At 43.4% G+C, this 9636-nt stretch overlaps 1 pseudogene; it reads right to left on the reverse strand.

The window, feature by feature from the left end:
• Positions 1–599: 599 nt before the first annotated feature.
• On the reverse strand, positions 600–1932 carry LOC102739823 (26S proteasome regulatory subunit 4 pseudogene; annotated as a pseudogene).
• Positions 1933–9636: the final 7704 nt, after the last annotated feature.

Genomic DNA, 9636 nt, shown 5'->3' on the forward strand with positions numbered 1-9636 from the left:
CCCCCTATTGATTTCTTGAATCAAAGCTGTTAAAAGGGGCACCTGGGTTGCTAGTTGGTTGGGCATCTGCCTTCTGCTCAGGTCATGATCTCCGGATCCTGGGATCGAGCCCCACATCGGGCTTCCTGCTCAGCAGGGAGTCTGCTTCTCTCTTTCCCTCTCTCTTTCTCACTCTGCCCCTCCCACTGCGTGTTCTCTGTCTCTCTGCCTCTCAAATAAATAAATGAAATTTAAAAAAAAAGCTGTTGAAAAAGCTTGGACTTTTCTTTTTTTGAGAAAGAGCACACTTTATTTGAAAGAGAGCATTGCACATGACCAAAAGATGAAGGCAGCCCAAAGGGCATCCTACACATCATGTTCTAAAAGATACAAAGGATGATAGGTAAAGAGGATTAAGAGTACACTTAATATGATGAGCACTGAGTAATGTATAGAATTATTGAATCACTATATCATAGTCCTGAAACTAATATAACACTGTATGTTAATTATACTTGAATAAAAAACATTTTTAAAGATACATAGGATGTTTTGCTAAGAAAGGTCAACTGGAATATGTATTTCTTTGGGACACCTCCCCAATCATATCTCTCTGAGGCGCTGCGACACTCCTAACCATTTCTTCGAAGGCAACTGTAGTTCACTAAAGACAGAGCCACTCAAAGATGCCTTCTTGTTCTTCATAAAAACATTTTTAGATTTTTTTTTTTAAGTCCTCATTTGTTACTTTCATTCTACGTTCTCTCGAGGTCATCAGACTAGCTTCTGTACAGGTTGCCTTGATGTCAACACCAGGGAGGTCATCTTTAGCCACGATCAAGTCGTCTAGGGTTACATCAGCAGCAGCCAGCATCATCTTGCTTGCATGAATCAGACTTCTTTGTCCTTTCACTGGGCAGGGGGACCTTACTCTCCCTGTCCATGTGGCCTGATCTGATAAGTGCTGGATCCAAATTTCTTACTCGGTTTGTGGCCATGATAACTTGCACGTCTTCCCTTGAATTAAATCCATTCAACTGCTTCCACAGTTCTAATATTGTTTGCTGAATTTCTCTCTCACCACCAAAATTCGAGTAATATTTTTTTGTCCCAATAGCATCAATTTCATCAATAAAAATGATGAATGATACATGTTCTTCAGCAGCTTGAAACAATTCCTGGACAAGTTTGGGCCAATCACCTAGGTACTTCTGAATAATTCAGAGCCAGTTATTCTCAAGAAAGTGGCTGAGGTTTGGTTCGCTATTGCTTTGGCTAGTAAGGTTTTGCCTGTGCCAAGTGGGCCGTAAGAAATGACTCCCTTGGGGGCTTTATACCCATTTTTTCCCCATAATATTCAGAATGAGCAAGAGGAAACTCACAGTTTCCTTAATTCCCTGATTTGGATGTCCAACCCCCCAATTACAGCATAGATTTCCTGGAGGGACTTTTCAACTTCATCGCTGTGACTAGGAGATCCATGTCACTCCTCTCACAGCATGCACCTTGTGGCTGAGCAGGAATGAGCAGCTGAGTTCCAGCAGATTGTTGTCTACACATGAAAAGAATGCTGATGTGATGTTCTGAGCCCACAGATGTAGACACAATGGCGTGTCTTTGATCATCAGTGACCTCTTCCAAGGTTCCTACCAACATTGGGTAGGAACTGGCTACCCTCAGATCATTCACCTTTGATCTTTTCTCCCCTTTTCTCCTACAGGCTTCATTTATTCCTGATTTCTAATGAAGTCTTCCTCCTCTAACTTCAGTAATTTTAACTGGCACTGAATGTGAGCGTCACCAGTGGCAGTTTGTTGGCAGTGTCTGATCCCTTTGTTTCCTTCTTTTCCCCACTCTAGTTGGTACACAAGGTTCATACTTCTTTTTCTTGCCCTCGTCATCCTTCTTGCTACCTCCAGGACCATGACCACCACTACTCTGACTTTGACCCATCTTGCTTTGGCCACTGGAGCCAAGATTGGACTTTCATGTGGAGACACATTTTCATCTCTTTTTAAAGATTTTATTTATTTATTTGAGATAGAGAGTGAGAGAGAGAGAGAGCAAGAGAGCACACACAAGCAAGGGGAGTGGCAGGCAGAGGGAGAGGGATAAGCAGGCTCCCTGCATGTGTAGGGCTAGATCCCAGGACCCTGGGATCGTGACCTGAGCCAAAGGCAGACACATAATCGAATGAGCCACCCAGGCACCCTAACACATTTTCATCTTAATAAAGTAACTATTATTTTGCATCTCTGTCATAGTAGCTGTATATATTTCTTAACTCTGAGCTTTCTAACCATTGTGCCTCAGCCAAGAGAAAGGAGGAATATCAACCAACAGAGCCTACCATAGTGACCAAAAAGTTTCCTCTTGTATTAATCTCAGTGTATTCCTAGTCTTAGAATGGGGAATAGAAAGAAAAAAAAAAAACAAACCCAAAACATCATTCTTGCTGCTGCATATATGTATATGTGTGTGTGTGTGTATATATATATATATATGTTTTTATATATATATGTTTATATATATATATATGCACACATTATCTCAACTATTTATAAAAATACATATACCCATGCATACAAAAAAACACTAGAAGAAAATACTTAAAAATGTTAAGCAGAGGGGCGCCTGGGTGGTTCATTCGGTTAGGCGTCTGCTTTCAGCTCAGATCATGATCTCTAGGTCCTGGGATCTCTCCCTCTCCCTCTGCCGCTCCCTCTGCCACTCTCCCTGCTCGTGCTCACTCTCTCACTCTTATGCGCTCTAAATAAATAAAATCTTTAAAAAAATGTTAAGGGTGAAGATTCGGTTGCAGGAGTTCAGGGAAGAAAACTAAGTACTGTGAAAGAGAAAAAATACTGAAAATGACCAGAAGCTTTTTGGATTGGGAAATGGAAAGAATAATGATACAATTTTGATGAAAGTCATTAAATCTGTCATTCTTACTACATTATAGTAACACAAATACCTTAACAAATCCACCCTGTGTTCAGATAAAATTTTTCTTTGAAAGTATTGGAGAGAGACTGTGCTTGTTCGGTGCTTCCTGAAACATGTACCATGAAACAGTATTCCTTAGACACGACCATTGCAAAGAGTTTTTTCTGTGGATGCATACAGTACCTCTCCCAGGAATTTTAAAGGCTCTGAGAAATCCTGCAGTTAGGAAACATGATTCATGTTGCTCAACGAAGCTTTACTGTGACAGACATTACTATTCACATCTATATTCTCCTCTTTGTTCTTACAACCCTGATTTGTTCAGAGCAACAACATGCCCAGCTAAAGAACCATGTTTTTCAGCATTCCCTAGAGAAGGCCAGGTGACATGGTTCTAGGCAATGCAGTGGAAATGGCAGTTGCTGAGTGAAGCTTCCTGAATAGTTCATAAAAGAAAGACCAACTGAGCTGGCAAGTATGGTTGCCATTTTCCCTTCCTGTTCGCCTTGGCCGAAACATGGATGTGACAGAGGAGCCAAACCTCTGAAGATGAAAGACACAGGATATGGATAACTGACCAAAAGTATAAAAGTAGCTTCAGCCTCTAATGCTTTCATGGGTTGACTGTACTTCTCAGAACTTCTCAATCCATGAGAAAAAGGAAATCTCTGTTTGGCTAAGGTACTATGGGTTTCCTGTCAAAACACAGAAGGAGTCTGGGTCCTTGTTGGCACCATGGGGTAGCTGCATTTGCTTAAATCTACACTACCTGTACAAAAGAGAAAAAGCAAGCCCTCATTTGTTTGGTACTTGTACCAGAGACAAATAGCAATGTGCACTGTGCCTGGGTTCTGGATAAGGAAGGAGGAGAGAACAGTCCATGCTTTGGAAATACTGAGTCTGAGATACTTGTGGGATAGCCACATGTGGAGAACCAGGAGAGTGTGGGATGTGTAGGTCAGGAGCTTGGACAAAAGATCCGGGCTAGGAAAAAACAGGTCATAAGAGTTCAGGGTAGATACCTTAAAGTCCCTTACTGCTTGTCATGGATTGGGCACAAACACATTCTGTGCATCCCTGAGGAACAGAGCAAGGGATCAGATTTGACTCCAAATGAATGAATACTTTCCCATAGCCAGACCTCTCTACAAATGGAACAGGTCCTCTGAGTTAGAGAGCATCCTGCTCCTTGAGCAATGCAGGCAGAAACTGAGTACTCAAGTGGTGGGCAAGATGTCCAGAGCACTGGGAAATTAGATTTGATGACTGTTAAATATCTTTCAAACCTTGAGCAGCTAATATTCTAAGCATCTAATGTGGTTCTGAAGTGTGACGTTGTCAACCTTGTGAAAAGGATTCAACCAACTACAAGCCCACGATCCTTCACTGCTGTTGTACCCATTCTTGCTCTGAACTGTACACTTAAAAACAGTTAAGATAGTAAATTTCATGTGCACTTTTCCACAGTTAAAAATTCTCAAATAATTAAGCACATGCAATAGGCACTTCATAGCAAACACTAGAGTATGAGGAATGAGCCTCAGAAATAGTGGCTGGTGCCTCTTAGAGGCATTGTAAATGCTCCAAAGAGGTGACTGTGAGCTGGGACAGCGCAGGTGGCTGTTGGCAAAGGGGCATCTCTGCAAACGGCCCGCAGATCATATCCGCTTGGGGCAGGGAGACCTTGCAATTTTTCCAATGGAGGCAGGAAGCCTGAGGCACTGAAGCCAGTGGACCTGCCATCCCTCCAACTTCTCCTTGTAGCTTCCTGTGGTAACTGTCACCCTGTGGCCACCTGCTCCTGTCTCTTGACCAGAGAAGTTCTCCTGCCTCTGAGTGCAGTATTAGTTCCTTAACTCTGACGTTGGAATACTACAGAATTAGAGACCACTTATTGAGTGCCTACTATGCCTTGCATAAAGTCCTTTACATATTGTTTCTATTATTTTCACAGGGACTCTATGAAAGAGGTTAAGTAACTTACTCAAACATGCATAATAAGGAGCCAAATTCTTTCCATCATACCATGTGGCCTCTATAATGATAATAATAATAATAAAATCCCTATAGCAACTGGGATATTTTTAAAGCCCCCGTAAGTTCTCAGAGGCAAAAATGCACTGTAACTTGGGGTTGCCATGAAATAGTAATTGCTAACATTTATTGAGCATTTAGTACAGGTTAGGAACTTGGTGAAACACCGATTACATTACCATATTTAATACATCCAATAACCCTGAGTAGTATGTGTAAAGGTGCCCATTTGTCCAGTGCCTGGCACATTGGCAAAGGCTCAGGAATGGTCAATTATTTCAGGACAGAGGATTGATCCTTCTTTCACATTGAAATATGTGATTCCCAAGATCAAAACCAATTCTGGAACTGCTACTACTTTATTTTTTGAGTGTTGGAAACACATTTCTGGATGATTTTAAGGAAGAACTTGGCTTGAATGCTAGTTCAATGCTGCCATTGTTTTCCATGATACTAACCCTAAAAACAGGAAGATATACCAGAAGATGTCACTAAGAATATGTGTTTATAGTAGAAAGGCATGCATGCATTCATTCATTCATTCAACAAATAGGTCTTGAGTGTCTTCTGTTTGCCAGGCCACACCTCCTGTTCCCCCTCCTCCCCTCAAAAAACAGACAAAAACAAAAACCCTTCAAACAAACAATACAAAACCCCAAATCAAAAAAGCAATCCCTCCCCCCCCCATATAACTAGCTTTCAAGAGGGCTCAGGTAGTCACCTGGGTATAGAATAGAGCCATTGCAGCAAGTACTGTAATATTGACCTTGAAAATTTTATCCTTACACAATGAATATCATGGATCTTTATTAAATTCAGTTACAGCTGAAAAATGCCACTTTTTTTGCTATTGTCTTTTAATGATATGATGACCTCATAAAGGAACTTCATGTGATTAAATCATATATTTAAATAATTATAAAACTTATCTTTCTTCCTATTCCTGTTCCTCGCCTTTTCATATCTATTGTTTTTGTTAGACCAGGCAATTACTGTTACCAGTTTCAGACGGAGATGTTTTATGCCTAGGCAAGTGTCAGGGCAGAAAAATTTTCCTTCCATCCTCCTAGGTTCTTTGTCTAATAATTAAATTGACATAAAACACATTAATAGGGAAAAAGGTTAATTTTGTATGTACAGAAGCCCCATAAAAAGGTGAAACCCAAAGACACTCAGGCAGTTGAGGCTTATATGCCATTTCTGAGCTAAGGAATGGGATAAGGGCTTGGGACTTCAAATGGGAGAAGGCAATTCACATGAAGATAAAAGCAGATGTTTGCCCTGCCATGCAGGTAAGTCCTTGAGATAAAAAGCTAACCCTGGTAATAGCTCTCTTTCTGGGCCAGGTCCCCCTATTTAAATTCTTTCAGGCAGTTAAGGGAGAGGTAAAAATTTTCCTGAGTATGCTAGGTCTGGATTGACTTCGGCTCAAAATAATCCACATGTCAAAGTGGCAGGCACACTTTGGGGTGGCATATTCTGCTCCCCCTCACAAGCTCTTTTGTATCTTAACCCATGTGGGTCTTTTTTGTTTTGTTTTTCAAGATTTTATTTATTTTTTAAATATTTTATTTATTTATTTGACAAGAGAGAGAGATAGCGAGAGTAGGAATACAAGCAGGAGGAGTGGGAGAGGGAGAAGCAGGCTTCCCTCTGAGCAGGGAGACCGATGCAGGGCTCGATCCCAGCACCCTGGGATCACCACCCGAGCCAAAGGCAGACTCTTAATGACTGAACCACCCAGGTGCCCTTCAAGATTTTATTTTTAAGTAATCTCTACACCCAACGTAGGGCTTGAACTCACAACCCTGAGGTCAAGTCTCACACTCCACCTACTGAGACAGCCAGGAGCCCCAGGACTACCCATATGGGTCTCAAAACAAAACAAAACAAAACACAATGTTATTACCATAGACATTTTTCTGTGCTTTGCTTTTTCTCACGTAATATATCTTGGAATTTGTAAACTGCTGCTTTGCTCTTTCTAGCAATGGCAAGTTATTCCTTTGCGGAAAAATGGGCTCTAATTTAATTTCACCTGGTTACTCTCTGGTTTCACGGCTTAAGAGAGGAAAAAGCTGTCTTTTTGTCTACATCAATCATTTTGAGGTTACTAGGAATCCCCGTTCTGCCCCCTTTCTTAGTTGTTGGCAGGGAAAAGTTCCTTATGGTATACAACGAGGTATCATTAAGTCCAAACTGAGTCCCAGGAAAAGCAGGGCGGGGAGGCCCCGGATGGGACCCTTCCACCAACCACTCCACCCGCACACAAAGACCGAGCGTGCAAGGCCCATCCCACCTGCGGCGGGGGCGGGGCCGGACCCCCACCCCGACGCACGTTCGCACGCTCCCATTTTTCCGGCTGTCTCCGCTTTCACAGTGGGAGCCGCCATCTTTGACTTTGGATCACCTACCCCGTCAAGACACCTGGAAACTCCGCGGCAGCCATCTTTTACGAGAAGCCTGCATTGCAATCCCTGCGCTCAGATCATCGCGTTTCTCAAAACGGAAAAACTCTGTGTTCCCTACAACCACAAAGGAAGCAGCCATCTTGTACGGCAAACCCCTCCATTTCCGGACTGGCTCACTGACGTGACAAGGGAGGCATGAGCCAACATGGGCGACTCTCGCGCCCTCTGGTGCTGGTGCCCCAGCAGTGACTCCAGCTTTAACCCGCTGGGGATTCTGCTTCCGGGTCTGCTCGGGCGGGGCCTTGACGTCGCTTGGCCCCGCCGCGAACGCCGAGCTGGGGCAAGGCTGGCGTGGAATCAGCCTGCGCGTTGAGCGATCGGGGGCGTGACGTGGCGTGGCGGGGCGTGGCGAGCGGAATTTGGAGAGGAAATATTCACATTTGTTTAGGGTCCTTGTGTGTTGTGTTAATCCTACTGGTGGAGGGAATGTACGTTTTTACAGCCTCCTTAGAAGCCAAGCTGGGAATGTCTTAACATAAAATTAATTCTTTCCATGACTTAACCACTTAAAGGCTTAGGAAATTATTTTATAGGTGTGTTCCAAATGTGCACAGACACAGATAACAAACCAGCATCGTTTGAATAGTGAAAGCCTGGAAACAACCTAATTGTTCAATAGGGGACTGGTTTGGTTTAAACAATATAACACACTGGGGAGCCGGGGTGGCTCAGTCGGTTAAGCGTCTGTCTTTGGCTCAGGTCGTGATCTCAGGATCCTGGAACCGACCCCACATCGGGCTCCCTGCTCAGTGGGGATTCTGTTTCTCCCTCTTCCTCTGCCCTTCCCTCTGCTCATGCACACACTCTCTCTCAAATAAATAAATAAATAAAATCTTTAAAAAAATATGACACATCTATGTGACAGAGTACTAACAGCTCTTTTTTTAATTTTAGAGAGACAAGGAGAGACACAGAGTGCACAGGCTGGAGAGGGGCAGAGGCAGAGGGAGGGAGGGAGGGAATGTCAAGCAGACTCTCCGCTGAGCGCTGGAGCCTGACACAGTGCTCAATCCCATGACCCTGAGGTCATGACCTGAGCTGAAGTCAAGAGTCTGATGCTTAACTGATTGAGCTACCCAGGCGCCCCTATGCAGCTCTTAAAAAGAACAAAGCAGGGCTGTTATGGAATGAGCTCCAAGGTTATATTGATCACATATAATTATGATGCATGTGGCTGCAAATAATAGAATAGTCTTCTATTGCAGCTCCAACAGACCAGTGTTAATCTAGTATGTATAATAAGTAGTCCACGCATAGGTAGATCTGAAGTTTGTATGGGTATGGTGTGCCATCAGGGATGTAGACTTTTTTTTTTTAATGCAAAAAATTTTTCTTACCATGAATTGTATATTAAAAAGTGCATAAAACATAAATGTCCAATTTAGTAAATTATTGTAACACAAATGTCTATGTAACCACTACCTAATTTAAGAAAGAGAATGTTGCCAGCGTCCCAGAAACTCCCCCTTGCGCTCCTTTACCCCATGTGCTAGAAGATCCCAGGTAGGTGTGCATCACAATCACAGCATACACAGCAAGATCCATGGCAGAAACACCACTCAAGCCAGCACTGAGCTGGCTCTCCCTGGCCAGTTGCACATAGCCATGGGGTTGTGGCCCAACCAGTCAGAGATGTTAAAAGTCAAGGAATAGGGGGCACCTGAGTGGCTCAGTTGGTTAAGCGTTTGCTTTCAGCTCAGGTCATGATCTCAGGGTCCTGGGATCGAGCCCTGCATCAGATTCCTTGCTCAGGTGGGAGCCTGCTTCTCCCTCTCCTCCCCACTCATGCTCTCTCTCACTATCTGTTGCTATCTCTGTCTCTCTCAAATAAACAAATAAAATCTTTAAAAAAAGTCAAGGAATAGGACACAGGAATAAAGTAATTTCCCCTAGTGCTAGTGCCCTCAACACTGGGCCTAACCTTGGTGGACCTGGTGGGGACACCTCATCTGTGCCAGGGAAGACAAAGTAGATAGATGGGAACCAGGACTGTGATGTTTCTGAGAACCAGCTGAGGGGTATTGGAGGAAGGCTGTGGGCTGAGGGCTGAATATTTCTTCCTCTCTGTCTGTGTATGGTCCACCTTGCTGCTCTGGTCCACCTGCTTGTGGTAGTGGCAGAACTCTAGGAAATAGGGTGGTCAGGAGGATGACCACATAGACCATGAAGAAGTAGCTGAAGGCACTGTCTGATGCAGCTGTGCTGT

Source organism: Leptonychotes weddellii, chromosome 1, assembly GCF_054177405.1.
Source record: "Leptonychotes weddellii isolate Sample4059 chromosome 1, ASM5417740v2, whole genome shotgun sequence".
NCBI lineage: Eukaryota > Metazoa > Chordata > Mammalia > Carnivora > Phocidae > Leptonychotes > Leptonychotes weddellii.